General features: G+C 33.7%; 1 protein-coding gene across 1 annotated transcript in view; it reads right to left on the reverse strand.

Annotated features, from left to right (window-relative positions):
* Positions 1 to 26,635, reverse strand: part of LOC141508420 (disks large homolog 2) — a 2,787,507-nt gene that overhangs the window by 2,553,658 nt on the left and 207,214 nt on the right. The gene's annotated exons all lie outside the window — the stretch shown is intronic.

Here is a 26,635-nt window from a genome sequence, read left to right on the forward strand (position 1 = left end):
TGGCAGCCCTTTTTTCACTCCTCCTCCTCCTCCTTCTCTCTGCCTCATTGGGCATTGTGGGCCACCTTCTCCTCCTGAATACTCTCTCTCCTCTGAGTTTTGATGGTATGTCTCTCTTATTTTTCCTTCTTTCTCTCTTACTGTTCATTTTCAGTCTCCTTTGCTGAATCAGGATCAATATTGTAACCCCTAAAAAATAACTGCATCCCAAAATTTTGTTCTATATTCTCTTCTTCCTCTATTCTCTTTTACTTGACTTCATCAGATCCTATGAATATAATTATTTATATCTATGTGGATGACTCATATATATATATATATATATATATATATATATAAACCTATGTATGTGTATTCATGTACATGCATATGTATGCCCATATATACATATATATGGCATATAGTGGGTACTTAATGAATTCCTATTGATATATTGACATCTTTTATGTGACTTCTACAATGAAATTCTTCATTTGCAATGTGCCACAATTTGTTCACATCTACCAAGCACCTTTGATCACCCTCTGGAATATACTCAACTTTAATTCTTCAGAGGCCATTATGTTCCACATCTCATAGCCACAGAATATCACTAAAAGAATATCAATATTTTTTAAAATAAGATTTATCTTCAGGGAAAAGTTTGAGGTCGTTAAAAGAACTTTTAAAGACAGGCACTTAATATATTGTTGATGAAGCTATGAAATGGTATAACCATTCTAGAAAGCATTGTGTATTTGTGTAAATAAAGTCACAAAAATATTCATTCCCTTTGACTCAGAGATTCCACTTTTAGACATATAGCACTTGGAGATTATTTTTTTTAGATTTTTTGCAAGGCAAATGGGGTTAAGTGGCTTGCCCAAGGCCACACAGCTAGGTAATTATTAAGTGTCTGAGACCGGATTTGAACCCAGGTACTCCTGACTCCAGGGCCAGTGCTTTATCCACTACGCCACCTAGCTGCCCCCCACTTGGAGATTATTGAGAAAAAGCAAAGTTCCTTTTCTACCAAAATATTTATAATAGCACTTATTGTGATAGCAAGGAACTGGAAACAGAAAGATGCCCCAACCATTGAGGAATAGCTAAACAAACTGAGGTGTATCAATATAATATACTATTACTGTTCTACCACCTGGAGAGGTTGATAAATATTTAACAACTGCTCTCTAAACATGTGCAACACTCCTTTAGCTTAATCTGTCTTATTAACATTTTCTCTATCATTTTCTGATCTAGAAATCAACAAAAAAAATTGTTTCATTTATAGCATTTGCCAATTTTAAAGGTATGGTTATAAATGTACAGCTTGAACATTTTAAAATGACTCTTATGAGTCTTACAAGCTTGTCCAACACACTCTTGGCTGTAAGAAACCATAGATATGGTAGACAATAAGAACTTTAAAAAGACATGGTACAAAGTGAAATAATTAGAGCCAAGAAAGCAACATATACAATGACTACAACATTATAAATAGAAATAACAACAAACAAAAACAATCATAAAGGAATGTTGCAAAATCAAATAGAGAAAGTTGAGCTCTTATAAAGAGAAATGGGGAAATATTTCCTCTATTCCTTTGTAGAGCTGGAGTTCTTGGAAGCGGAATGTTACATGAATTGTGATGTCTTGTATTTTTTTTTCTTTTTGGCTGAATATACTGATTGGTTTTGCTGATTTTTTCTTTCTCCTCTTTTTTCTTTTTTTTAAAAATATTTGTTATATGCTATAGCTCTCTGGAAAAAAGAAGGGAGAGACATGAAGGGAAATTTAGGTGATATAAAACAAAAGATATTAATAAAATTATCAATTTTTTTTCATTTTAGGGAGAATCTTCATTATTAAAGGAGTTTAGAAATTTCACAGAATACTGCTGATCCTCAAGTTAGGCTTAATTGGTCTAATTTCTGTGTAGGTCACTGATAAATAAGTTCTATATTTTCCATCTAGCTTCATACAGAAGTCTGGACAATTATACTCTGTAATTTCCAAAGACCATAAATTGTACAAGATCATGCTCTAGCCCAATAGTTTTATGGAAGTCATACATCAAAGGATTTTCTAGCACAGTTCCAATTTCTATTATTCAGACCTATTGTCCAAAAGAAATGAACCAGCAATTCAAATACTTCAGTGAATAATAACTGAATAAAATGAAGCCAGTACAATCATAATAAAAATATACATGTCACTAAAGATTCAACAAAACAAAATATATCCAAAGAACCATTACAGTTCTTCAAGAAAATCACTTTCTTTACATATGTCTACAGCTAGGTAATATATATGGTATGTAAAAATAAACAAATACTGAACCTTTTCATTAGAAGTGATTCAATTAATATATAACAAAATGTGATTTTACTTTTATACTATGAAAAAGTTTCAATAAATAAACTGGAATCACTGATCTAGAAATAAAAAGAAGCTAACCAGCCCAACTCAAACCCTTCATTTTTAGTTGAGGGAACTGAGACTCAATTTGGTTTGGGTACTCGTCCAAGATCATACAGGCAAAAGCTTAGAGTGACAAGATTTGAACTCTGATCCTGGAACTCCAAATCCAGATCCTGTAATTTCAAAATCAAAATAGAAGTCTTTTGTCAATTCATAATTTTTTGTAGCAACTATAGTTTACATTAGGCTTCAGATAGCACAGTGGATAATATATACTGGACCTGGAGAAAGGAAGATATCTTCCTGAGTTCAAATCTGACCTCAGATACTTATTAGTAGTGTGACTCTGGGCAAGCCTTTTCATCCTGTTCTTAGTTTCTTCATCTATGCAAATGAGCTGGAAAAGAAAATAGCAAACCACTCCAGGATCTTTGTCAAGAAAACCTCAAATGAGGTTATGAAATAGGGACTGAAAATAAAAGAACACTAACAACAATAGATTTCAGTAGGATAATCCTTTTGGGGGTGAAGAAATAGTATATTCTCTCTTTCTGAACAAACCTTCAAAATTATTTGTAATAAAGGTTTTTAAGCTTATGAGCAAGAGAGATAAAATTGGGTAAAAAGACAAGCCTAACTTGGGAAAAAAATATCTAATGAGAAGTTCAAAGACTCAAAGAAATCTATACTTCATTCTGGGACATGAGGAACAAAATAGGCAATGAGGTAGACTGTTTACAAATTAAGGGAAAAAAAGGTATAGACAAAATTCTCTCTCCTAGTCCTTTGCTTACACTATTTCCTTCATCCAGAATACCATTCTTTACTCTAGGCCTACAAAAATCCTTCCCTCTTCACTAGACCCAATGTAAATGCCACTGCTCCATGAAATCACCTCCTCTAACCACACTGGTTCATCATTTTCTCCTTTGAACTTCTGTAGTTCTGCTTTTCTTGTTAATTAAATTCTCCTTTGTATTTAGGAATTTCCTTTCCAAACCAATTCCTCCCTAGAATGTTGAGTAATTATAGGAACATCATAAGAAATATTGTCTAAATTTGGAAGTTAGGTGACACAGTAGATAGATTATTGAGTCTAGAATCAGGAGGACATGAGTTTGAATCCAGATGCTTATTGTAAAGTGGAACAATTTTTAATACCTAACATAATATCATCATGGGGATCAAATGACATAATATATCTTGCAAATCTTAAAAGTACTATGTAAATGTTAGCTATTGTTATTATTTCCAGTATAACAGGTCCTATGCAAGAGAATATAATCCTACCAAATTTCCCTGAAAATAGGATCAGTTCTTATATTAATTTTTGCTCCAAAAGATGCACTAGGGCCTATTTTCGGGAGATATCTCTTTTTTTATGTACCCACATTTATTCATGTACAACAATCCACATTTATTCATGTACAAAAATCTACATTTATTTATGTACCTAAAATTTTTATTTATTCACATAAAGAAATCTACATTTATTCAAATGGTCATGTCATCTTCTCCTGGAATATCATCATAACTCTCCAAACCCCAAATACTGGCCTAAATTTCTTGCAGCTCCATCTCCTGTAGAATCATTGGCCCCCACTCTCTCATGGACAGCAATAAAACTCTGCTAAAGTGATCACTACTTGACCATATAGACTGCTTGTAGTGCATTGGCAACAAAGCTGCCAGGGTTTTTATCCCATGAATTCTTCACCCAAATCACAACCTCTTGCTTTCCACACTATTTTTCTCTCCATTCTATTTTCAGTGTGGTCATTGATTTCCATGAAGAAATAATCATTGAATGACTTATTTATTGCAATATTAAGAGTTTGGAGACAGGCAGTCATCCCTGTGGGAATCATTATTTGAGCTATTCTCTCTGCAAGCTGAATCCTAGACTAGACCTCTTTGGTCACCTCACAAAACAAGGGACAGCATTAAATATATCTATTTTCTTATAGATGCTTGTGTTTCCCTTATTTTTTCAGTTTTAAGAACATAAATGCCTAAAACATGTTCAATCTTATATTTTATCCTTGGTGATGATTAGAGGTGATGCTTTCTTTCTATCCAGAAAAATTGTAAAAATACAGGTGACATATGCACCTCTCTGATCAATTGTCAGTTAAGATCTGGGTCCATAACATTGCAGTTTCATTCATGGTCTTCATGTTTAGAGAGCTGGTATCTAGAAAAGTTGACACCATCAACAAGGGACTTGAATGCAAGTGCATGCTTAATAATTTTGTATCTTCCAGCTTGAACATTGTTGTTGGACAGTTCCTATTGATGAAAGTTGTGAAGTTATGAAGTTGTGAAGCTTTGAATTGTTCTGGAGATATTTCTAACTGTGGTGCCATTGCAAGGGCAAATGCTTGAGTATCAGCATTTAAATATCACAGGTGATATCTTCCAGCTCAGGAAATTATGACTGCCAACTTGATTCACCCTTGCACTTCTTAGCATTTCCCTCCTCCACTTGTTGCCTGAGTTACCATACTCTAATCAACATTTTTGAACCACTCAGAGATCCAACTTCTCTCTACAGAAAGCCATAAGATTCTTGCCCAGTGAGTTCTCCACAATTCTTTTCTTGTACTCGACAAAACAATTCTTTCTTTTTTCATCTTGTCTGTGGGTCAAAATATTCCCTTTAAATCTACTATTAAATTAAGTGTTAATTGAAGACTTAAGAGACAGGGGGGCAACAAAAATGATGACAGTTAAGAATGATGGTCCACACAAGTGAAAAAAAATTGCAGGTTCCAAAATTCAGAAAATATTTCATTTCATGTGAGTGTATTAAGTACATAGATTACAACACACTGACATACTGAATTATGAAGATTCATATTAGACACAACCATGCCAGTTCATTATCAAGTGAGTGCACTTAATTCTTACATTGTATATATACTCTGATTGGTCATTCAACATTTAAGTCCATATGTTTACCTCTCATTCAAAGGTATCTGCTTGAGTGTTTACAAATACTTAATTATAACTTACATTATCATTTAGTTTAAGTATTAATGTCGATAATATTTTTATTTATATTTAGTTATATTTTATTATTACTTTATAATTCAATATGTCTATTGTGTATTGCACAGATGTGCTAAATGCATTTGTCTAACTGATTATCTTAACTGGGGCTTATTTGGGGGATAGGGCTTTATTACAGATATCCTGAAAAAATCTTGCCAGAGCTTATTTTCTAGTTGGGTCTTAGTTTTGAATAAATATGGTAGCTTACTCTATACCTTCTGAATATTGGAGGTAAAACTATGCATTCTCTGATTCATTATTCTCTTCCAAATTTGGAGAGGATGGGGGTGATATCTCTTTTAAAGGTGCAGATTGATTTTAGAATTAGATGGTTTTGAACTGTTGTGAACAAAAAGTTGTATTTTCAATTAATTTCCATAACCATTTGCTGCATTCTTTTCTGGTAGTAAGAGTAGCAAAGAAGGAACATGATAAAATTCTTCCCACCCAACACCTCTTTTGCCAATAGCTGCAAAGTCCTATGGAAATGACAGTTGTCAAATCTATTTGAGCAGGCAAGCTCTTATTATGTACATTAAACATTAGAAGAAATATTAAAGGTCATCTAGTCCAACCCTTTCATTCAACAGATGGGAAAATAAGATCCAATAAAAAAGAAAAATCCTTGTTCAATGTCATACAGTTAGTGGTAAAAGTTGTACTAAAACCCAGTTCTCCCAACCCCAAATCTAGATCTCTTTCTATGATATTTCACCAGCTCCCTTAAGTTGGGTCTTAACTAGATAGTATACCAATTGTGGTATACTATGGTATCCTCATATCTCCCACAGAATCTAATATAAAGTTTTTATTTTGTAGTAAATATTTATTGAAAAACTGCCGCACCCCTTTTTATGACTCCTTGCCACCTTTAGGAACTAAGGAAAACTATGATCTGAAAATCTGATATTAGGTCTGACACTTTTTTTATGAAATCAAGTTAAATATGTCATTGTCTTTCTGTCACTGAGGTAAACTCTATCTACTGGCTACTATCATGGATATTTTGTCATCCTGTTTCAATAATTAATTCAAAAATATTTAATAATCACTTAATTTATGCAAACCACTATAGTAAGTCCTAGGAACATTATAATGTTTGTCCTTCATTTTTGAAGATTACCATGACATCAGGGAGGTGATACCATGACAAGCACATGAATTGTATTTGAGTGAGGGAATGCTGTGCTAAGTGACCAGTCTCACTTTTTCCTCCAGTCGTCTGGGTCCAGTGGCCTGTTATGAATCAGGACAACTGGAGATGATCCTGGACGAAACTCTTTTGGGTTAAGTGACTTGCTGAAGGTTAGTAATTGTCTGAGATCATATTTGAACTCAGGTCCTTCTGACTTCAAGGCTGGCACTCTACCCACTGCATCATCACCTAGTTGCCCAATAAGTAAGAGACAGTCTCTAATTTAAAAGAGTTTAAAACCTGGGGTGGCTAAGTGTCACAGTGGATAGAACACTGGCCTTGGAGTCAGGAGTACCTGAGTTCAAATCTGGCCTCAGACACTTAATAATTACCTAGCTGTGTGGACTTGGGCAAGCCACTTAACTCCACTGCCTTGCACTTGCAAAAACTAAAAAAAAAAAGAAAAACTCTAATGGGAGTACCAAGATATGTACACAAATAAATATCCTGTGAATTATTTAAAATAGGAAGTGACTAAAAAGATTGTTTTCAACAAGGAAGATTTCCTGGAGAAAGTGGCATTCGATCTTGAAATAGAGTAGACCTAGAATCAAGAAATAGAAACACTAACCCAGCATATAAACAGGCAGTAGCAACTTAGCTATACAGGTCAAAAAGTACTATGAACTTTGGGTGGTCACGTCTATGTTATTTCAGGACAGAGTCAATATGGTTTTTCAGTTCAACAATGTAGAAAACCTGAGAGAGAGTTAAGAAAAGTTTTCAGAGTTAGTTGTTGTGTCTTGCATCAATATTCAGAAAAGTTCTATTTCTATCAAGGTAAATTGAAGTGATTTTTTTAAAATGCAGCTATCAAAAATAATTCTATTTCTAGAATGTTAAATTGAAGTGATTTTTTAAAATAAAATCAAAATAATTTTCCAAACTATTTTATATAGGTTTTATTTCTTAGTCTTTCCTGGATTAATGCATGCCATTTTAACTAGAATTTCTTAGAACCATCAATGGTCATATGAAATGATAAATTCAGCACTCAAAAGAATTCTCAGTGGTCATATAGTTCAACTTCTTCATTTAAAAAAATTGAGGTCTAGAATAATTATGTACCTTTTCAAAGGTTCTACACAAGAAATTCAAGAATGGAAAATTAATAGCAAAATGTGATCATGAATCCTCTTCTCTAGCTTCAATGTTGAACACATACAATTAATTCCCCTACACTTTTTCCTCAAAGCAACAATTAATAGTTTTTGATATTATGTTGTAGAGAAAAAAAATCCTCTGCCCCTAGTCCTTGCTTCCCTGTCTCTGAAATGTGGGAGGGAAAAAGAAAAAGAAGAAAAGAAAAATGGGTTAAGGTGCAAATTGGCTCATATACATAGGCCAGCTCAAGAGGTCACTTCTACCAAAAAAGGTCAACTTCCCCAGTTTGAGCCAATCCATTTTTCTTGTGGAAGGTTTCAATGACTAAAATGCATGCCTATGAAGAGTATCTAAAGCCAACAAATTCATCTTAAGACAACTCAGTCACTGAGACAAACTTAGGAGTTTCTTTATGTCTTCTGAAAGATGTACTTATGAACACTTCCACCCTCCATAGAGAGAGGGGAACAAAAATTTTCGTGCAAACAAGCTCATCAAATTGAAGCCAGATCTCTGCTTATTTTCAAGGAAATGAAGGAACTATGAATGGCAGGACTAAGATTCAAATACAGGTCTTTCCACTTTAAATACAGTGATCAATCCATTGCAAGATGTTTGGTAGTTCTTTTTTTTAAATCAAAAGAATAAAAATGACAAAAATTATTAATGCTCCATTAATCTATTTCCTCATAAATCATTCCATAAAAATCACATCAAATGCTTCCTATAAGCCAAGCAGTATGTTAGATGCTAGATATTCAAAGACAAAAATAAACTAACCCTATATTCAACCCTATATTACTTCTTTAGGGGGAGATTGCAAGAACACAAGGATAGATAAAAATATATATGAAATATAAATGAAATATATAAAAATAAATATAAAAGGAAAGGAGGAAGACACTAGCAATTTGGGGCACTGAGAAAGATGTCATGGAAAAAAATATCATTTGAACGAAACTCTTAAAATAATGAGGGTTTCTAAGAAGCAGAGGAATTGGGAGTGAGGGGGTACAAAGGCACAGAAAAAGAATAAACATCATCATCATCATAGACATCATCAGATAGAGACAGGGATTGAACCTGTATTTTACTTGTGTTAGGGTGGCCCCAAGTAAGAGTTCCTATTACCTAGGCAGATTGGTGACTTCTCTTCACCAATTAGAGTGCTATCTAGAATAAACAAGCCTCTTGCCCAAGGTCACACCCCACATTTATATCAAAGGTAAACTATGAATAATAACAACAATAACAAAGATAGCTGTTATTACCACTCTAAGATTTATAAGTGCTTTATGTGTACTTCATATCAGATTCTAATAACAATTCCATATATCATATATGAAGAATGACAAGAAAGACAATTTGGCTGAACCAGAAAGTGCACCAGAAATAATAAGACTGGAAAGATAACTTGAAGTCAGGTTGTAAAGGTCTTTGAATGACAAACTAGTTTACATGGTATCTTAGAGGCAAATAGGAACCATTGGACCTTATTGATAAAGGGAGCACTACAATTAAAGAACTTTAGGAATTTCACTTTGGCAACTCTATAAAGGATAGAATGAAGAGGATGGAAGCAGGAGGACCATTAAAAGACATGGTATAATCCAGACAAGATGTGATAAGTGTCTGACCTAGGGTGATAGTTATATAAATAGATACTGCATGGATGCAAGTTATGGAATAGAGATGGAATTGGGAAATCTAAGTGAGTTTGATGGATATTTAGAGTAAGTGAGAGAGAAGTTGAAGATGACTCTGATGTTGCAAGACTGAGTGATTTGGAAGAATGGTGGTACTTGACAGAAACAGTAAAGTTCAGAGAGGGAGAGGATTTTAGCAGGAAGATAATAGGTTCAATTTTGGACAAATTGTTTGTGAAATGTCTATGAGACATACAGTTCAAAATATTCATTAAATCATCTAAGAAATGAAAGGAGAGAGAAACCATTGAGGTACCATGTATCTTTATGCTCTGGTAATATCTTTATGCTCTGGTAATTTTGGACATGGTAAATTCAGATAGTTCATAGCCCTTTGCATTCAATTGGCTCAATTTTCGTGTTTGGAAGATAATTCTGAATTTGTTGAAGTGGAACCTGAAATCATTCAATAATACTTGAAAACAAAGATATAGCTATTCATTGAGATAAAACTCAGAAAGGCCAAAATGATATGATGTACAAATCAAATTTGTACAGAATTAAAGAATTTTTAGGGCTAAAAGTTTTATTGATATGGAGAAAGAAGATCTATGAAAACCATGAAAAATTGTTCCATCTTGGAATGCTTAGATAAGGTCAATATTCTACTTGACACATGACAAGAAGATAATAATAATTCAAAGGACTGACATATTCATATCTGGCCACTGGATCCATATTGCTCTGGAGGAGAAAATAAGACCAGTGACTTAGCAGTCCCCCGTCACTTAAATCCAATTCATGTGTGTGTGTCATGGCAGCACCTGCCTCAGGTCATGATCTTCCTTGATAGTGAAGGGCAAACATCACCATGTTACATTTGAAGAAACTGGATTAAAAAGCTAAAATAACATAATGGACAACCATGAAGGCAGCATTGTACTTCGACCTCAAGCTTCTGGACCTATTCCTGGCTTTCTAGACTTCACAGACAGGCATTTACTGCTATCTCCACCTAGAATTTCACTCAGGACACATATCACCTCTGTAACCTTGATCACTATGAAATATCCCTTCAAAAGAGTTATCCATGCTTCACTCCCCCACACCTCTCCCACAGATGAGTTCCTCTTGAAGTCTTTTTATGGAGCAAGCTATATTGGCTCTTTTTTATTCTCCTCCTTGCTGTGTCTCTAACTTTCTGGACTTCTGGCATGTCCAGACACCAAGTATCTTCAATACTACTTCCTCCATCCCACCTGATTTTTAGTTCCCTTTGGGCATTGTTTACCCCCATTTTTATCTTTTGCTTTTATTTTTATCCCTCCTGATTAGCATAATTCCTGCCATATAATAGAAACTTATTAAATGTGCATTCTCCCTAGTTCCCTAAATGAATTTTTGTTTTTCCCTTTAACCACCATTAAGTATGGGGGGGGGTGACTTTTCCATTCTCCTCTGGAACAAAATAGAAATTTTTTATGGCTTTGTCATTCTTCAAACTAGTCACGAAATTTTGCTAGAAAATTCCCTGTAAAATTACATAAAACAACTGGACAGCTACTGTAAAGTTTATTTCATGAATAGGCTGAAATATATAAGCTAGATGGTACTTTACTACTTAAAAGATTAAAGAAGAGTAATAGAAAGAGCTTTGTTATCTTTCAAGAATAGTAGCATTTGGGACTTCTGGCCAAGATGGCAGAGAGAAGACAGGCACACTGCTTAAGTTTCCTGATCTTCCCTCATATAAAATATGAAACAAACCTCTTAACAGAAATCCAATCTATAAAACCCAGAAAGACAAGCAAGGAGAACATCTACCTCAAGGTTGTCTTCTGGGATCATGAGTGAGCCCAGGTAGAGTGCGGGCTCTGCCTGGAGCACTGGACAAGGTGAGAGCCTGAGAGCAGGACTAGCCTGATCAGCAGTGGGGCTAGTACCTGAGAGCAAGACTGGTCTGATTGTCTGTGGGGGCATGGGCCAAGTAGGGAGCAGAGTCATTAGGTGGCACTGATGGTCTGGAGCTTGCTGGCAGGACTGGAGGGTAAGTTCCAGTAGAGGAGAGACAAGGATATCAAATACCTAGCCTCCTCTGGTCTGGAGGAACTAGAGTCTATATCTTCCTTTCAGCTGAAGCCTCTCCCCAGAACAAACACAATTACAGCCCATCTCTGCCCCAGGCTCAGGTGTGAGTACCAAAGCTCCCTGGGTTGTGCATAGGGAAAGTAATGACCTTTGCCTAGGGCAAAGCCTATCATTGTTCAAAGATAAAAGTATTCATCAGCTTCAACCACGCCCTCCAGGCCAAGGGAAAGGGCCTCAAATCAAGGTCAGAAACACTCCAGAGAAAGCAACCAACACCCCCATTGGCCTGCTCACTTGGAGTTACTAAACCCAGTGAGTAAAGCCTTGAGGGATCTCAACACCAAACCTCTGTGAACCAGACCCTCACCAACCTAAGGTCTTAGGAAAATGAAGAAAGGCCAGTAGAAAAGAGGGTCCATAGAAAAATTCAGAACTATAACCTCTAAGGAGAATATGATCTGGTCTCCAGCACACAAAAACTTCCTTGAGGAAATCAGGAAGTTTAAAAATCAATTGGAAAATTTGGGAGAGAAAATTAACACCTTGCAACAAGAAAACAAATCCTTGGAAAACACAATTGGACAAATGCAAAAAGAAAATAATTTTCTCAAAACCTCAATTGGTCAAAAGGAAAACTCTTGCAAAAATAAAATTGACCAGGGTGCTAGGTTGCACAGTAGATAGAACACTGGCCCTGGAGTCAGGAGTTCCTGGGTTCAAATCCAGCCTCAGACACTTAATAATTAACTAGCTGTGTGGCATTGGGCAAGCCACTTAACCATTTGCCTTGCAAAAAAATAAAATAAAATAAAATAAAATAAAATTGACTAATACAAAAAGGAGTTGCAAAAGGTAAATGAAGAAAATTGTTCTCTAAAATAATAAAGAACAGAATCTGTGGAAACTAATGACTTCATGAGAAAGCAAGAGTCTGTTAAACAAAATCAAAAAATTGAAAAAATAGAAGAAAATGTAAAATACCTCATCAGCAAAACCAGTGACCTCAAGAATAGATTAAGAAGGGACAACTTGAGAATTATAGACCTTCATGAAAACATTGAAGAGGAATAAAAGAGCCTGGACTTAATATTACAAGATTTAGTGATGGAAAACTGCCCTTATTATCTTGGAACCAGAGGGCAAAATAGTTATTGAAAGAATACTTCAATCCACTCTGGAAAGAGATCCTAAAATGAAAACACCAAGAAATGTTATCTTATCAGATAATGTTAGCTTATCAGACAAAAGAGAAAATCCTACAAGCAGTCAGAAAGAAACAATTTAGATACCAAGGAGCCACAGTAAAGATGATATAGGAACTGGCTACATCAACATTGAGGGATTGAAGAGCCTGGAATGAGATAATCTGAGGAGCAAGGGATCTTGGAATGCAGCCAAGAATCCACTACCTGGCAAAGGTGAGCCTTTTCTTCTAGGGGGAAAAGAAGGACATTTAACAAAATGGGAGACTTCCAACATTTCCTGATGAAAAGACCTGAGCTAAATAGAAAATGTGGACATCAAACAGGAAGTTCAAGAGACACGTGAAAAGGGGAAAAAAGGGGGGGAGGGGATAAAGAAAAAAATACTGCTATCCAATAAGATGAAACTGGCTATATCCCCACCTGGAAGAAAAACTCTCATAACTCCTGAGAATTGTAACTCTATTAGAGAGAATATTCTTAGCCAGAAGTGATGGACACTCATGACTTATCCATGAGACTACCATCCAGTAAGATAAAACTGGCTATATCCCTACCTGGGAGAAAGACTCTCTAATAAATCTCAAGAATTATAACTATAATAGAGAGAATATACTTAGCCAGAAGTGATGGACACTCATGACTTTTCTGTGACTCGGATAGAATGATTTAAAAACAATACCTCCTTATAAAAGGAGGACAGTAAGGAGACAGGAGAATGGAGGAGAGTGAATGGGGTAAATCTCATTGTATTAAGAAGTACAAAAGATCTATTGTAATAAAGGGGAAGAAGATTTTGCTTAAAGTTAACTTACATATACCCTCAGTTAAGTAAAAAAACTTATCTTACCTTTCAAGCAATAAAAGGGGGAAAGGGGAAGGGAGAGATGGGGAGGAGGAGAAAAAGGGGAACTAACAGAAGGAAGGGAAGGAAGAAGGGGAAAAGGGAAATGGGAAAGAATAGGGGAGGGGGATTGATATAGGAGGGCAAACATACTGAAGGTGGTAGTATTAAGAAACAAAATACTGGGGAATATGGATAAAGGGGGAAAAAGGGTGGGGGGAATACAAACAGTGGGAAGATACCATGGAGGGAAATAAAGAGTTAGTAAATATAACTTTGAATGCGAATAGGATGAACTCTCTCTTAAAATGCAAGCTAATAGCAGAGTGGATTAAAAACAAGAATCCCACAATATGTGGCTTACAAGAAACTCATTTGAAGCAGAGACATATAGAGAGTAAAGATAAAAGGTTGGAGCAAAATATATTTTGCTTCAGATAAAGTGAAAAAAGCAGGGGTAGCAATCCTTATCTCAGACAAAGCAGCTACAAAAATAGATAGTGTTAAAAGAGATAAGCAAGGTACCACAGACAATAAAGTAATTTCAATACTGAATATGTATGCACTCAATGGTATAGCATTCAAAGTTTTAGAGAATTTGAAAGAGCTACAGGAAGTCATAGTCAGCAAAACTCTACTATTGGGAGAAGTCAACCTCCCACTCTCAGATTTAGATAAATTTAAACATAAAATAGACAAGAAGAAAGTTAAGGAGGTAAATAGATTGTTAGAAAACCTAGATATGATAGACTTATGGAAGAAATTGAATGGCAATAGGAATATACTTTTTTTTCTGCAGTACAAGGCACTTACACAAAAATTGGCCATATACTAGAGCATAAAAACCTAATGATCAATTGTAGAAAGGCAAAAAAGTGATTACATCTTTTTTCAGATCATAATGCAATAAAAATCATATGCAATATTGGGTCACAGAGATATAGACCCAGAAGAAATTGGAAACTAAATAACCTCATTTTTAAAAATGAGTGGATCCAACAACAAATTATAGAAAAATTAATTATTTCATCCTAGATAATGACAATAATGCAACAACATACAAAAACCTATGAGATTCACTCAAGGTTGCTGTCAGGGGATATATTATATCTTTAAATACTTACATGGATAAATTAGAGAAAGAGGAAATCAATGCAACTAAATATGGAAATATGCAACTAAAAATTATAGAAAGAACAAATTAAAAATCCCCAATTAAATACCAAATTAGAAAGTCTAAAAATTACAGGAGAAACTAATAAAATCAAAAGCAAGAAAATTATTGAACTAATAAATAGAACCAAGAGTTGATTTTATGAAAAAAACAATAAAATTAATAAACTTCTAGTCAATTTGATTTTAAAAAAGAAAGAAGAAAACAATTGCTAGTATCATAAATGAAAAAGGTAAACTTACCACCAATGAGGAGGAAATTTTGCCCAACTCTATGCAAATAACTTTTACAATCTAAGTGAAATGGGCAAATATTTACAAAATCTAAGGTTAAATAAAAAAGAAAAATACCTAAACCACCTTATCTCAGAAAAAATAAATTCAACAAGTCATTATTGCACTCCCTAAACAAAAATCTCCAGGGCCAGAGGGATTCACAAGTGAATTCTATCAAACATTTAGGAACTGGTTCCAATTCTATATAAACTGTTTGGAAAAATTGGTGAAGATGGAACTCTGCCTAACTCTTTCTATGACACCAATATGATGCTGATACCTAAACCAGGAAGAGTTAAAAACAGAGAAAGAAAACGATAGACCTATTTCCCTGATGCATGTAGATGCAAAAGTCTTCAATAAAATCTTAGCAAAATGATCACAACAAATTATCACTAGGAAAATACATTATGATCAAGTAGAATTTATCCCAGGAATGCAGGGTTGGTTCAATATTAGGAAAACTGTTAGTATAATTAATTATGTCAATAACGAACCTATCACAAATCATATGATTATATTAATAGAAGTTGAAAAAGTTTTTGAAAAAATACAGCACCCATTCCTACTAAAAACAATAGAGAGTGTAGGAATAAATGGATTGTTCCTTAGAATAATAAGCAATATATATCTGAAATGATCAACAAGCATTATATGCAATAGGATAGGCTGGAGACAATCCTAATAAGATCAGGGGTGAAACAAGGATTCCCATTAATCACCATGACCATTCAACATTGTATTAGAAATGTTAGCTTCAGCAATAAAAGAAGATAGAGAAACTGAAGGAATTAGAATTGGGAAGGAAGAGACAAAACTCTCACTCTTTGCAGATGACATGATGGTATACCTAGAAAATCCCCAAAAATCATCTAAAAAATCACTAGAAATAATTAGTTACTTTAGCAAAGTCCCAGGATATAAAATAAACGCTCATAAACCCTCAACATTTCTAAATATGACAAGCAAGATACACCAGAAAGAGCTACAAAGAGAACTCCCATTCAAAGTGACCTCAAACAATATAAAATACCTGGGAGTCTATCTGCCAAGGTAGACTCAAAGACGTTTTGAAAACAATTAAAAAACACTTCTCACACAAATAAAATCAGATTTAAATAACTGGGCAAACATCAACTGCTCATGGATAGGCCCAGCTAATATAATAAAAAATGACAATTCTACCAAAATTAAACTACTTGTTTAGTGCCCTACCAATCAAAATTACAAAAAAAAATACTTTTATGAGTTAGAAAAAGTTGTAAGCATATTCATATAGAGAAATAAAAAGTAAATTCATATAAAGAAATAAAAAGTCAAGAATTTACAGGGAGTCAATGAAAAAAATTGCAAAAGAAGGTCTAAAATTATATTATAAAATATCAATCATCAAAACTGTCTGGTATTGGCTAAGACAGAGTGGTGGATCAGTGGAATAGACTAAGTGCAATAACAAGAAATGATTATAGTAATCTTCTGTTTGATAAACACAAAGAGTGCAGCTATTGGGATAAAAATGCTCTCTTCAATAAAAACTCTTGGGAAAATTGGAAGTTAGTATGGAAGAAACTTAGATTAGATGAAATTAGATTAGAAGAAACTTAGATCACACTCTATGCCAAGATAAGATCCAAATGGATACAGGATTTAAACATAAAAATATCATAAACAAACTAGAAGGTCAAGGAGTAGTTTACCTGTCAGATCTATGGAAAGGGAAGTAGTTTATGACCATGAAAGAGATGGAGAACATCATTAAAAACAAACTACATTTTTTGATTACATAAAATTAAAAAGCTTTTGCACAGACAAAAATCACTGTAACCAAGATCAAAAGAAATGTAGTAAATTGGGGAACAATTTTTACAACTAGTATTTCTGACAAAGGACTCATTTCTAAAATATACAGAGAACTGAGTCAAAGTTTCAAAAACACAAGCCATTCCCCAAGTGACAAATGGTCAAAGGATGGGCTAAAGCAATTAACAGATGAGGAAATCAAAGTGATCCATAGTCATATGAAAAATTGCTCTAAATCACTACTAATTAGAGAAATGCAAATTAAAGCATCTCTGAGGTACCACCTCACACCTCCCAGACTGGCCAATATGACCAGAAAGGACAGTGATCAATGTTGGAAGGGATGTAGGAAATCTGGGACACTAATACATTGTTGGTGGAGCTGTGAACACATCCAATCTTTCTGGAGAGCAATTTGGAATGTCATCCAAAGGGCAACAAAAATGTGCATACCCTTTGATCCAGCAATATCACTACTGGGTCTGTCCCTAAAGAGATTATGAAAAAGGGTTAAAAACATAACTTGTACAAAAAATATTTATGGCAGCTGTTTGTGGTGGTAAAGAATTGGAAATTAAGTAAATGTCCTTCAATTGGGGAAAGGCTTAACAAATTATGGTATATGGAAGGAACACTATTAGGTTTTTTTTTAGGATTTTTTTGCAAAGCAATGGCGTTAAGTGGCTTGCAGCTAGGTAATTATTAAGTGTCTGAGGCCACATTTGAACTCAGATACTCCTGACTCCAAAGCCAGTCCTCTATCCACTGTGCCACCTAGCCACCCTAGAACACTATTGTTCTAATCAAAACCAGGAGGGATGGGAATTCAGGGAAGCCTGGAAGGATTTGCATGAACTGATGCTGAGCAAAATGAGCAGAACTAGAAAAAAAACATTGTACACCCTAACAGCAACATGGGGGTGATGTTCAACCTTGATGGACTTAACTCATTCCATCAGTACAACAATCAGGGACAATTTGGGGGCACCTGTGATAGAGAATAACAACTGTATCCAGAGAAAGAATTGTGGAGTTTGAACAAAGACCCAAAACTATTATCTTTAATTTGGGGGGGATGTTATCTTATTATATAATTTTGTTCTCTCTTATACTTTATTTTTCTTCCTTAAGGATGTGATTTTTCTTTCATCACATTCAGCTTAGATAAATGTATACCATGGAAACAAGGTAAAGGCTAACAGACTGCTTTCTGTGGTGGGTTGGAGGAGGGAATCAAGATTGGGGGAAAATTTTTAAAGTCAAAATAAGTAAAGTCTTTCTAAAAAATAAGAATAATAGCATTTGCAATTTGTTTGAACACATTCAAATCATATCTTGCAAGAAACAGTAATTTATTTTCTAAATTCTTTCTTGCTAAGAAAAATATGTTTTATTGAAAATTAATATGAAATCCATTGTTCAATTTTGAAATTTTGTTTAATAAACAACTCAGAACAAAATTAATTTTCCCAGTCTTTTGGTCATGGAATGTTATATAATTAGCCATTATCAGAAATAAATAATGAAAATATTATCAGTAGATTTTTACCTTACTGGATCAACAAACATTCATGGATTTCATATAGGTATAGCACAAAATAAAGAAGATTATCTGGATGGGAAAGCATCATGGATAGGCAATCTAAAACTCTTCACAGCTTTGTCTTCATGATCAAGACTAGATGACTGGAGATTTCTGCAGCCACAATTTTTTTCTCAATGCAGGAAAACTTTTTTTTCATAAACCAGCAAAATATATGTACTGGTTTTAAGGTGCTGGCACTGACCTCATATTTGGAATTGAGATGCTTGGATGGAATTGAACTATTATGACAGAGGGGTTATATAAAATGTCCCTGCAAATTATAGCTGGAATAAGATATTTTTAAATTTTCAAGAAAAACCTGCTATCAGCCACAGAAGCTGTGAAATAAATCACTCACTATAACATACCTTTTTTTCTGAAAACATATGTGTATGTGTGATTACTTAATCACAAACATTAAATAAACATTCATTAATACATTTTTTTTAAAAAGGAAGGGAGGGAGGGAGGAAGGAAGGGCAGAAGATTGGAATTAGATGTTTTTGAACCACAACCTAGAGACTAACAAATTTTTCCCAGTTTTTACTACCAAAAGGTCTTTAATTCTTAAAATGTAAATTCACTTTTTTAAAAAGTACCTCCATTTTATTCCCTGATTATCCTATTCTTGTTTTCCTATTTCTAATTCCAATTAACAGAAAGTCTATAACCAAAAGCTACAGGGGGAAAATGTTAGAGAATTTAGACATTTTATGCATCTAAAGTATAATTTTGATTAGAACTAAGTTTGATTACTTCTAAATCTCTTCTAATTCTAACAATCATGATTTCTAGAGTTGTAAGGATATGAAATCACTTTGCATTTTTTAAGGGGAGGAGGAGAAAAGGAACAAAGAGAGAAACTTTATAACCCAACTTTAATTCCAAAAATGTAAAAAAGAATTTTCAGAAGGAGGTTCAATGCAGATCCCTAGACTCTTTGGTCATTATTACTTTGCTCTTACATATCACTATCTTTTAATTAAATGTTACATTGTTTTTAATTGTATAACCAAAGAAGTAGTAAAGTCTGATATGAGTTTTATTAAATATTTATTTATACAAACAGAAATTTATTTTCAGAGCATTCCCATAAGGAAAATGAATCATTTTTTAAATTTTTTCTGTAGAGAATTTTGATTCTTTTTCACTGATAAGCTTTAATAGTTGATTAAAATAGTTGTTGTAGTATAAATTTCTATTTCCACCTCTTCTGGAGATTTAACCTTAGACCTAATATGCTTCAATTTTATTATTTAAAGATTTAAAACTTTTATTATTTAAACTGTCTTTTAACTTGTGAAATATTTTTCAATTGCATTTAAAAATTTTTAACCATTCACTTAAAAATTTTTAAGTTCCATATTCTCTTCCTCCCTCCCAAGCCCTTTTTCACTTTTGAGAAAGCAAACTATATACATATATATATATAAATTATATATGTGTGAATTATGCAAAGACATGTAAAACAATTTCCATATTAGCCATGTTTCAAAGAAAATACAAAAAACCAAGAAAATTAATGTTTAAAAAAGTATATTTCAATGTGTACTCAGAGCTCATCTATCTCTACAGTTAGCATTTTGCATCATGGGTCCTTTGGAATAGTTTTGAATCATTGTCTTGAACACAGTTGGATCATTCTTAGAATATTGCTCTTACAGTGTACAATATTCTCCTGGTTCTGCTCACTTCAATTTGCATAAGTTCATATAAGATTTTCCAAGTTTTTCTAAAACCATTTTGCTTGTCTCAAGTGATGTGCATCACCTTGGTTTCAATTCTTGGCAATCACAAAAAAAAAAGATCTATGAAATGTATTTTTTTTATAAAAAAGGGTCATTTCCCCTTTTCTTTGATCTCTTTGTAAAACAGACCTAGTAGTATTATTGCTGGTTTAAAGGTTGTACACAGTTTTATAGACTTGGGGCATAACTTCAGATTGTTTTCTACAATGCGTAGACTAGTTCACACATCACTATATCAACAGTGCCTTAATGTCCCCATTTTTCCACATCTTCATCAGATTTTTTTATTTTTCTATTCTGTCATGTTATTCAATATAATATGTATGAAGTGATATCTCAATTATTTTCATTTGCAATTCTCTATTCATCAGTGATTTGGAGAATTTTTTCATGTGATTATTAATAGTTTTCATTTCTTCTATATTCATATCATTTGATCAATTGGTAAATGATACTTATTTTTACACATTTTACTAAGTTTTCTATGTAGTTGAAAAATGTTGCCTTTATCAGAAATACTTGCTATAAAAATTCTCTAAGTTTCCTGTTTGTTTTTTTCTAATTTTGGCTGCATTAGATCTTTTGTGCAAATGTTTTTTTTTAATTTCATGAAATCAAAATTATGCATTTTACTACCTGTGATCTTGAAATCTTGCTTAGTCATAAACTCTTCCTTTATCCATAGCTCTGACAGCTTAATTTTTACCTGTTCCCTTAATTTAATTATGATGTTACCCTATCATTTATCTATTTTTATTTTATTTTAGAAATTGAATCTGGTTTAACAACTGGCAGTACCTTCAAAGAGAAAGACTGTTTTCTTAGTTTCCTTGGTTTTGGTTAATTTGATGGCAAGAACATGAAACTAGAAATCAAAAAGTTTTAAGTTTCTTTGGAAATGAAAAGATTATTAAGAAGCTGATGTCTGAAGAAGGAAGTTGGATTTGGAGACTATGGCTTAAAATGCAAGAATGACAAGCTCCTGATCAGGTAGAGAGTAACCCCAAGAAGTATTTTTATTTGTCAGATGATACCATAACAAAAACATTCCAAAAACTTTACCAAATTACATATGCCAACATTTTCTCCATATATACATTAGCTGGTTATCTCCAGTAAAATGTCTAAAAATTGACTTAAAGGTGTTATGCATTTTTCTTTTACAAAAAGAAAGAAAAATATCCCAAATTTGCAGGCCTTTTCTATAAGGGAAAACTACTAAAAGCAATATTATCTTTCACAATTTTTTTAAATATACATCATCTGTCTTTTCCCAACTTTTCAAACCCTAATTTAATAGTTTTCCTATCCACTCAGCCACTCTGTTGAAGGAAAAAATTGGGAAATCTTGCATAAATTTGCATTATCAAACTCCATGAGGCTCAAAAGAATTGCAAATCTTTACTTAGTTAACAGAAAAGTTAATCCCATTCCCCAAAAATACCCTCTTCTTTCTCCTCATCCCTCTGATATTATTCCCTACCATCTCCTCCTTTATTGAAAAGTATATCCTCAGCTATCAACAGTCATCCTGACTTTTTTTGTACCACTGGACTTCAGTGATTCTGGAAGAAAGAGTGAAACTGATAACTTTGTGTTATTCTGCCTCATTTAAATCTAATTTACACCCAAGTTAGGCCTTCACCTCAGATGTCACTGTTCTCTTCAAAACATGTAACAGTTTAATCACAACTGTGATAAAAGAGTGACTTTTAAATTCAAGACCAGACCTTCTATATGCACCATTGATTCCAAATGCATTGATGTACAGACTTAAAAAATGAATATCATAATTTAATAAGTGTAGATAAAAAAGCACTTCTTATATATTTGGAGCTCTGTATCTTTGTGATGTATTTTTTTCATCCATGACAGTTAAATTTTGAAATATTCTAAATTTGAAACAATTTTTATATAAATAGTTTACAAATAAAAAAATATACAAGATTGAAGGTCAAAAAATTCAGATTTTTATTTTTTATCATTAATAGAATTATTATTTTTATTATTAAATAACAACCATGAATAAAACATTTACTTAGATTTATTAAATGCTTACCTTGTGCCAGTATTCTGCAAAGTTCTGTTTTAAGGAATATAAAATAAGGTTCAAAAAAAACAGTCCAAGCTCTCAAAGAGCTCACAGTCTAACAAAGGAAGCTAAATGCAAGCAATTTTATGTAAACAAGATATTACACAGGATTTATTGGAGATGATCAATAATGGAAAGGCAATGGAATATTGACTGAGAAAGGTTGCCTGAAGAAGACTGGATTTTAAGTAGGGTTAGAAGGAATTCTAGAAGGTAGGAAGAAGAGTTGAGGAGGGAAAGCATCCCCAAGCACAGGGGATAGCCAATGAAAATGTCCAGAGATCAAGTCAGGAGATGATGTGTCAACTCAGAATAGTAAGGAAGACAATGTTACTGGATCTAATTATAAATAGGAATGGGAGAGCTATGAGAGGCAAGACACTCAGAGAGCAAAAGGGAGTAACAGTCCTTCTTCTGGACCCTTGTGCACAGTTTTTCTAAAATAGCATTAGCCATATCCTAATCAAGGATTTTATCTGAGTCAACAGCAGAGCAGAGACAAGCAGAATAAAATCCAACAGAACAGCAGTTTAGAATAAGTGTAAAAACTTCTGACAATGTCCTGTAAAACAGCTTCCAAAAGCTACCAACCTGATAGCTGCAAAGGCCAGGAAACCAAAGTCAATGGAATCATTTCAAGGATATCATCAGCTTTGCAGTCCTGAAGCATTAGGTTTGAGTAATCCCTCTGTATGCTTTCCTTGAAGTCATCCCCTTCATATATACATTCTGGCCACAGGTATTCTCCAAGAGTGCGCCTTTCTATTTGTGCCCTTTATTTGTGTTCTCTTCTCGATGATATATGTATTTATGGGAATATAGGACCCAAGTTTACTGAGAATATGTTTTATTGTTTCTTTTCTTACTTTTTTTCTGTTGCTATTCAATCAACTTAGTCATGTCAGACTTCTCATGAACAACAGTAAGTCAATAAGCATTTATTAAACACCTCCTGTATTATAGACACTGTGCTAACTACTGAAACACTACTGAAACACAAAAACACAAAACAATCCCTGCCCTCACAATCTAATGGGGAGGACAACAAGCCATCAAAGATGTACAAACCATTTATATCCAACATAAATAGAAAATCATTAACAGAGAGAAGTCACTAGTATAAGTAGTGCAAAGTAGAGGCCAGAAATATTTTCCAGAATGACTGGTCCTGTTCCTAGTCACAGTTGTACCTCTCTTCCCACATTTCCTCCAACAACAGTTATTTCATTTCTTGTCAATATAATGGATATGATATAAGAATTGCAGAGTTTCTTTAGTTTAAATTTTTTATTTTGTTATTATTAATAACTGTCAAGCATGATTTCATAGGCTTGAATAAAATTTTATTTATTTCTTAAGAGCTGCCTATTCACATTTCTTAACCATTTATTTCCTAGCTCTCTGGCATGATGTAATATTGATGTAATATTAACCTGATATCTTCTGGAGTCTTTTTCTCTGCCCAAAGTCAATGTTTTGTCTTATCATAATGATAATTTGATCTTTTAAAAAGCAGAAGAATCAACAAGGGGAAAGTTCTATTCTGGATCAAAATAAAAACAGAAAGAATAATTGATTGTTGGAGTCATTCAAGTGAATTTTGAAGTTCAAGTGGCCACTTCAACTTGGAATTTCTTTTACAGAAGAGGAAAGCAGAACATAATTCTACATGCACTTCAAATTTATAAAGAATAGATTTCACAGGGTTCAGAGGATGATAGATAGGATTCAATGGATTAAAATTGTATGGGAGAAGTTAGCCCAAGAAGAATGAGACATATTTGAGTTTATCTCTTAAATAATCAGCTTCTGTCAATTAAGCCATAATCTCTTCCTACTAAGGGCAACCTGGAAGTTCTTTAGTTTTTATTAATATATATCCAGCTGTGCCTTCAGGATAAGATCAGGTTTTTCTTTTTCCAACCTTATATTTGGGTGAGAAATATAAAAAAATTTCTGCTAGAGATTAGTATCTAACATAATTTTCTACTCTTCTATGATTCCTCTCTGTTTTGAACCCCAATGAGTATGAATCATGTCAAAAGGTAACAAGAATACCATCATACTCCCTCATTCTTATTCTTTTTTCTCTCTGTCTGTAATCTGCATTTGCTAGCATTCTATAGCGCGCACACACACACACACACACACACACACACACACATCACACCATTATAAGTACTGTAGGTACTAATATAGTTACTATATTCCCATGTGTTAATGGGAAAGATTTGAAGGGTAGAATTGCTTCTGACCCTCTTAGACTTTGCCACCATGACTGCCTTTCCTATAGCTTTCTCACATTGTAACATTGCTCTACCTTTCCAACTCCCCTTTTTCCATTGATGAGTTCCTCCTGAGGACCTCCAATTTAGGGGTTTGGGCCCAAGCTGACTATTCTTTTCCTTTTGGCAGTAATTTTGACTTTTATAAATATACCTCTCCCCATCCCTTTTCAGTTCCCTTTTATGTGTTATCTTCTATTATAATCTAACTTTCTTGAGGAGAGGGAACTGTCTTTCTTATTGCTTATATCTGTATTTCTAATGCTTACCACAGTGTTGGACATATAGTAAGCCCTTAAATACCAACCTAATCAATATTACTGTCTTTACTACAACATTTATATCAGTTCAATGCAAAGTGATTATTTTGGCACCATATTTCAATCTTTGAAAAATTTCAGTTTCTCCACACTAAAGACAACAAAAATGTTAGAGAAGGTTTTTTTTCTGCTTTGTTTGTTGTAATTCCTTTGTTTGTTTTTGTTTTTAAAAAAAGTGCATTTGATTAAAATAGGAGTGACAAAGGTCTACTGCCAGAAGTGGGTAAGACAATGATAACCAATGACAAAGAAAAGACAGGCTTATTCAATTCTCATTTTGTTTCTACTTTCCCTATAAAGAAGGTTGACTTTTGAACTAAAAAGGTGAGAATAAATAAACCTAAAAATGGAATTGACAAACAAAATAAAAAGATTGTGAGGGGGCACCTAGCTATCCTTCATGAGTTCAAGTCACAAGACACATATAAGAAGCTAAATTAAGCAATTTTACACACACACACACATATATATATATGCATATTGCACATACTATATATACATGTATATACATATATGGAAAGATTATATTCTATATTGATATTATATATATACATATATTCTCTTTTGAAAAATTGAAACCTTGGGGCAGCTAGGTGGTGCATTGGATAGAGCACTAGCCCTGGAGTCAGGAGTACCTGCATTCAAATCCAGCCTCAGCCACTTAATAATTACCTAGCTGTGTGGCCTTGGGCAAGCCACTTAACCCCACTGTCTAGAAAAAAACTAAAAAAAAGAAAAAGAAAAAAAGAAAAATTGAAACCTTTTGTCCGTTTTCAATTCTACCCTTCAAATCCTTCCCAATACATGGGAATATAGTAACTATATTAGTACCTACAGTACTTATAATGGTGTGATGTGTGTGTGTATGTGTGTGTGTGTTTGTGTGCTATAGAATACTAGCATATGCAGAGTAGAGACAGAGAGAAAAAAGAATGAGAATGAGGGAGTATTATGGGAAAGGAAAAGTTTGAAGGGTATAACTGGAAAAGGACAAAAGTTCTAGTTTTCTTTTTTGGGGGGAATTCCTATTTAGTATTTTATTTTTCTTCAGATACATGTAAAAACAATTTTAACATTCATTTTTAAAACTTTGAATTCTAAATTCTTTCCCTTCCTCCCCTGCCCCAACTCCATTGAAAAGGCTATACATATATTAGCATGCAAAACACTTCCAAAACAGTCATGTTGTGGAACAAAATATAGACCAAAGTGGGGGGAGGGGGTGGAGAAAGCTAAAAACATTGCTTTCTTCATTCAAACACCAACAGTTTTTACTCGGGGGATAAATAGCAGTTTTCTTTATAAGTCTTTCAAAGTGGTCTTGGATCATTGTTTCAGGGAGAATAAATCATTCACAACTGCTTATTTTACAATATTGCCTTTACTTTCTGCACAGTACATTTTACTTTGCATCAGTTCATTTAAGTCTTTCTAGATTTTTCCGAGAGCATTCTGCTCATCATTTCTTTTGGTGGAATATAGTATTCCATCTAAATCACATACCAAAAATTGTTAACCATTCCCCAATTGATAGGCATCCCCCCCTCTATTTTCTAATTCTTTGCCACCAAAAAAGAACTGTTGTAAATATTTTTGTAAATATAGGTCCCTTTACCTCTTTTAGAATACAGACCTAGAAGTGGTATTGCTAGGTCAAAGGATATGCATGATTTTAAGCACTTTGGGCATACTTGGCTTAATCAATTCACAATAATGCATTTATGTCTCAGTTTTTCCATATCCACTCCAACATCTGTCACTTTCCTTTTCTGTCCTATTAGCAAATCTAAGAAGTATCAAGTAGTTACTTCAGTATTGTT

This window comes from Macrotis lagotis, chromosome 1 (genome assembly GCF_037893015.1).
Source record: "Macrotis lagotis isolate mMagLag1 chromosome 1, bilby.v1.9.chrom.fasta, whole genome shotgun sequence".
In the NCBI taxonomy this organism is placed as follows: domain Eukaryota; kingdom Metazoa; phylum Chordata; class Mammalia; order Peramelemorphia; family Peramelidae; genus Macrotis; species Macrotis lagotis.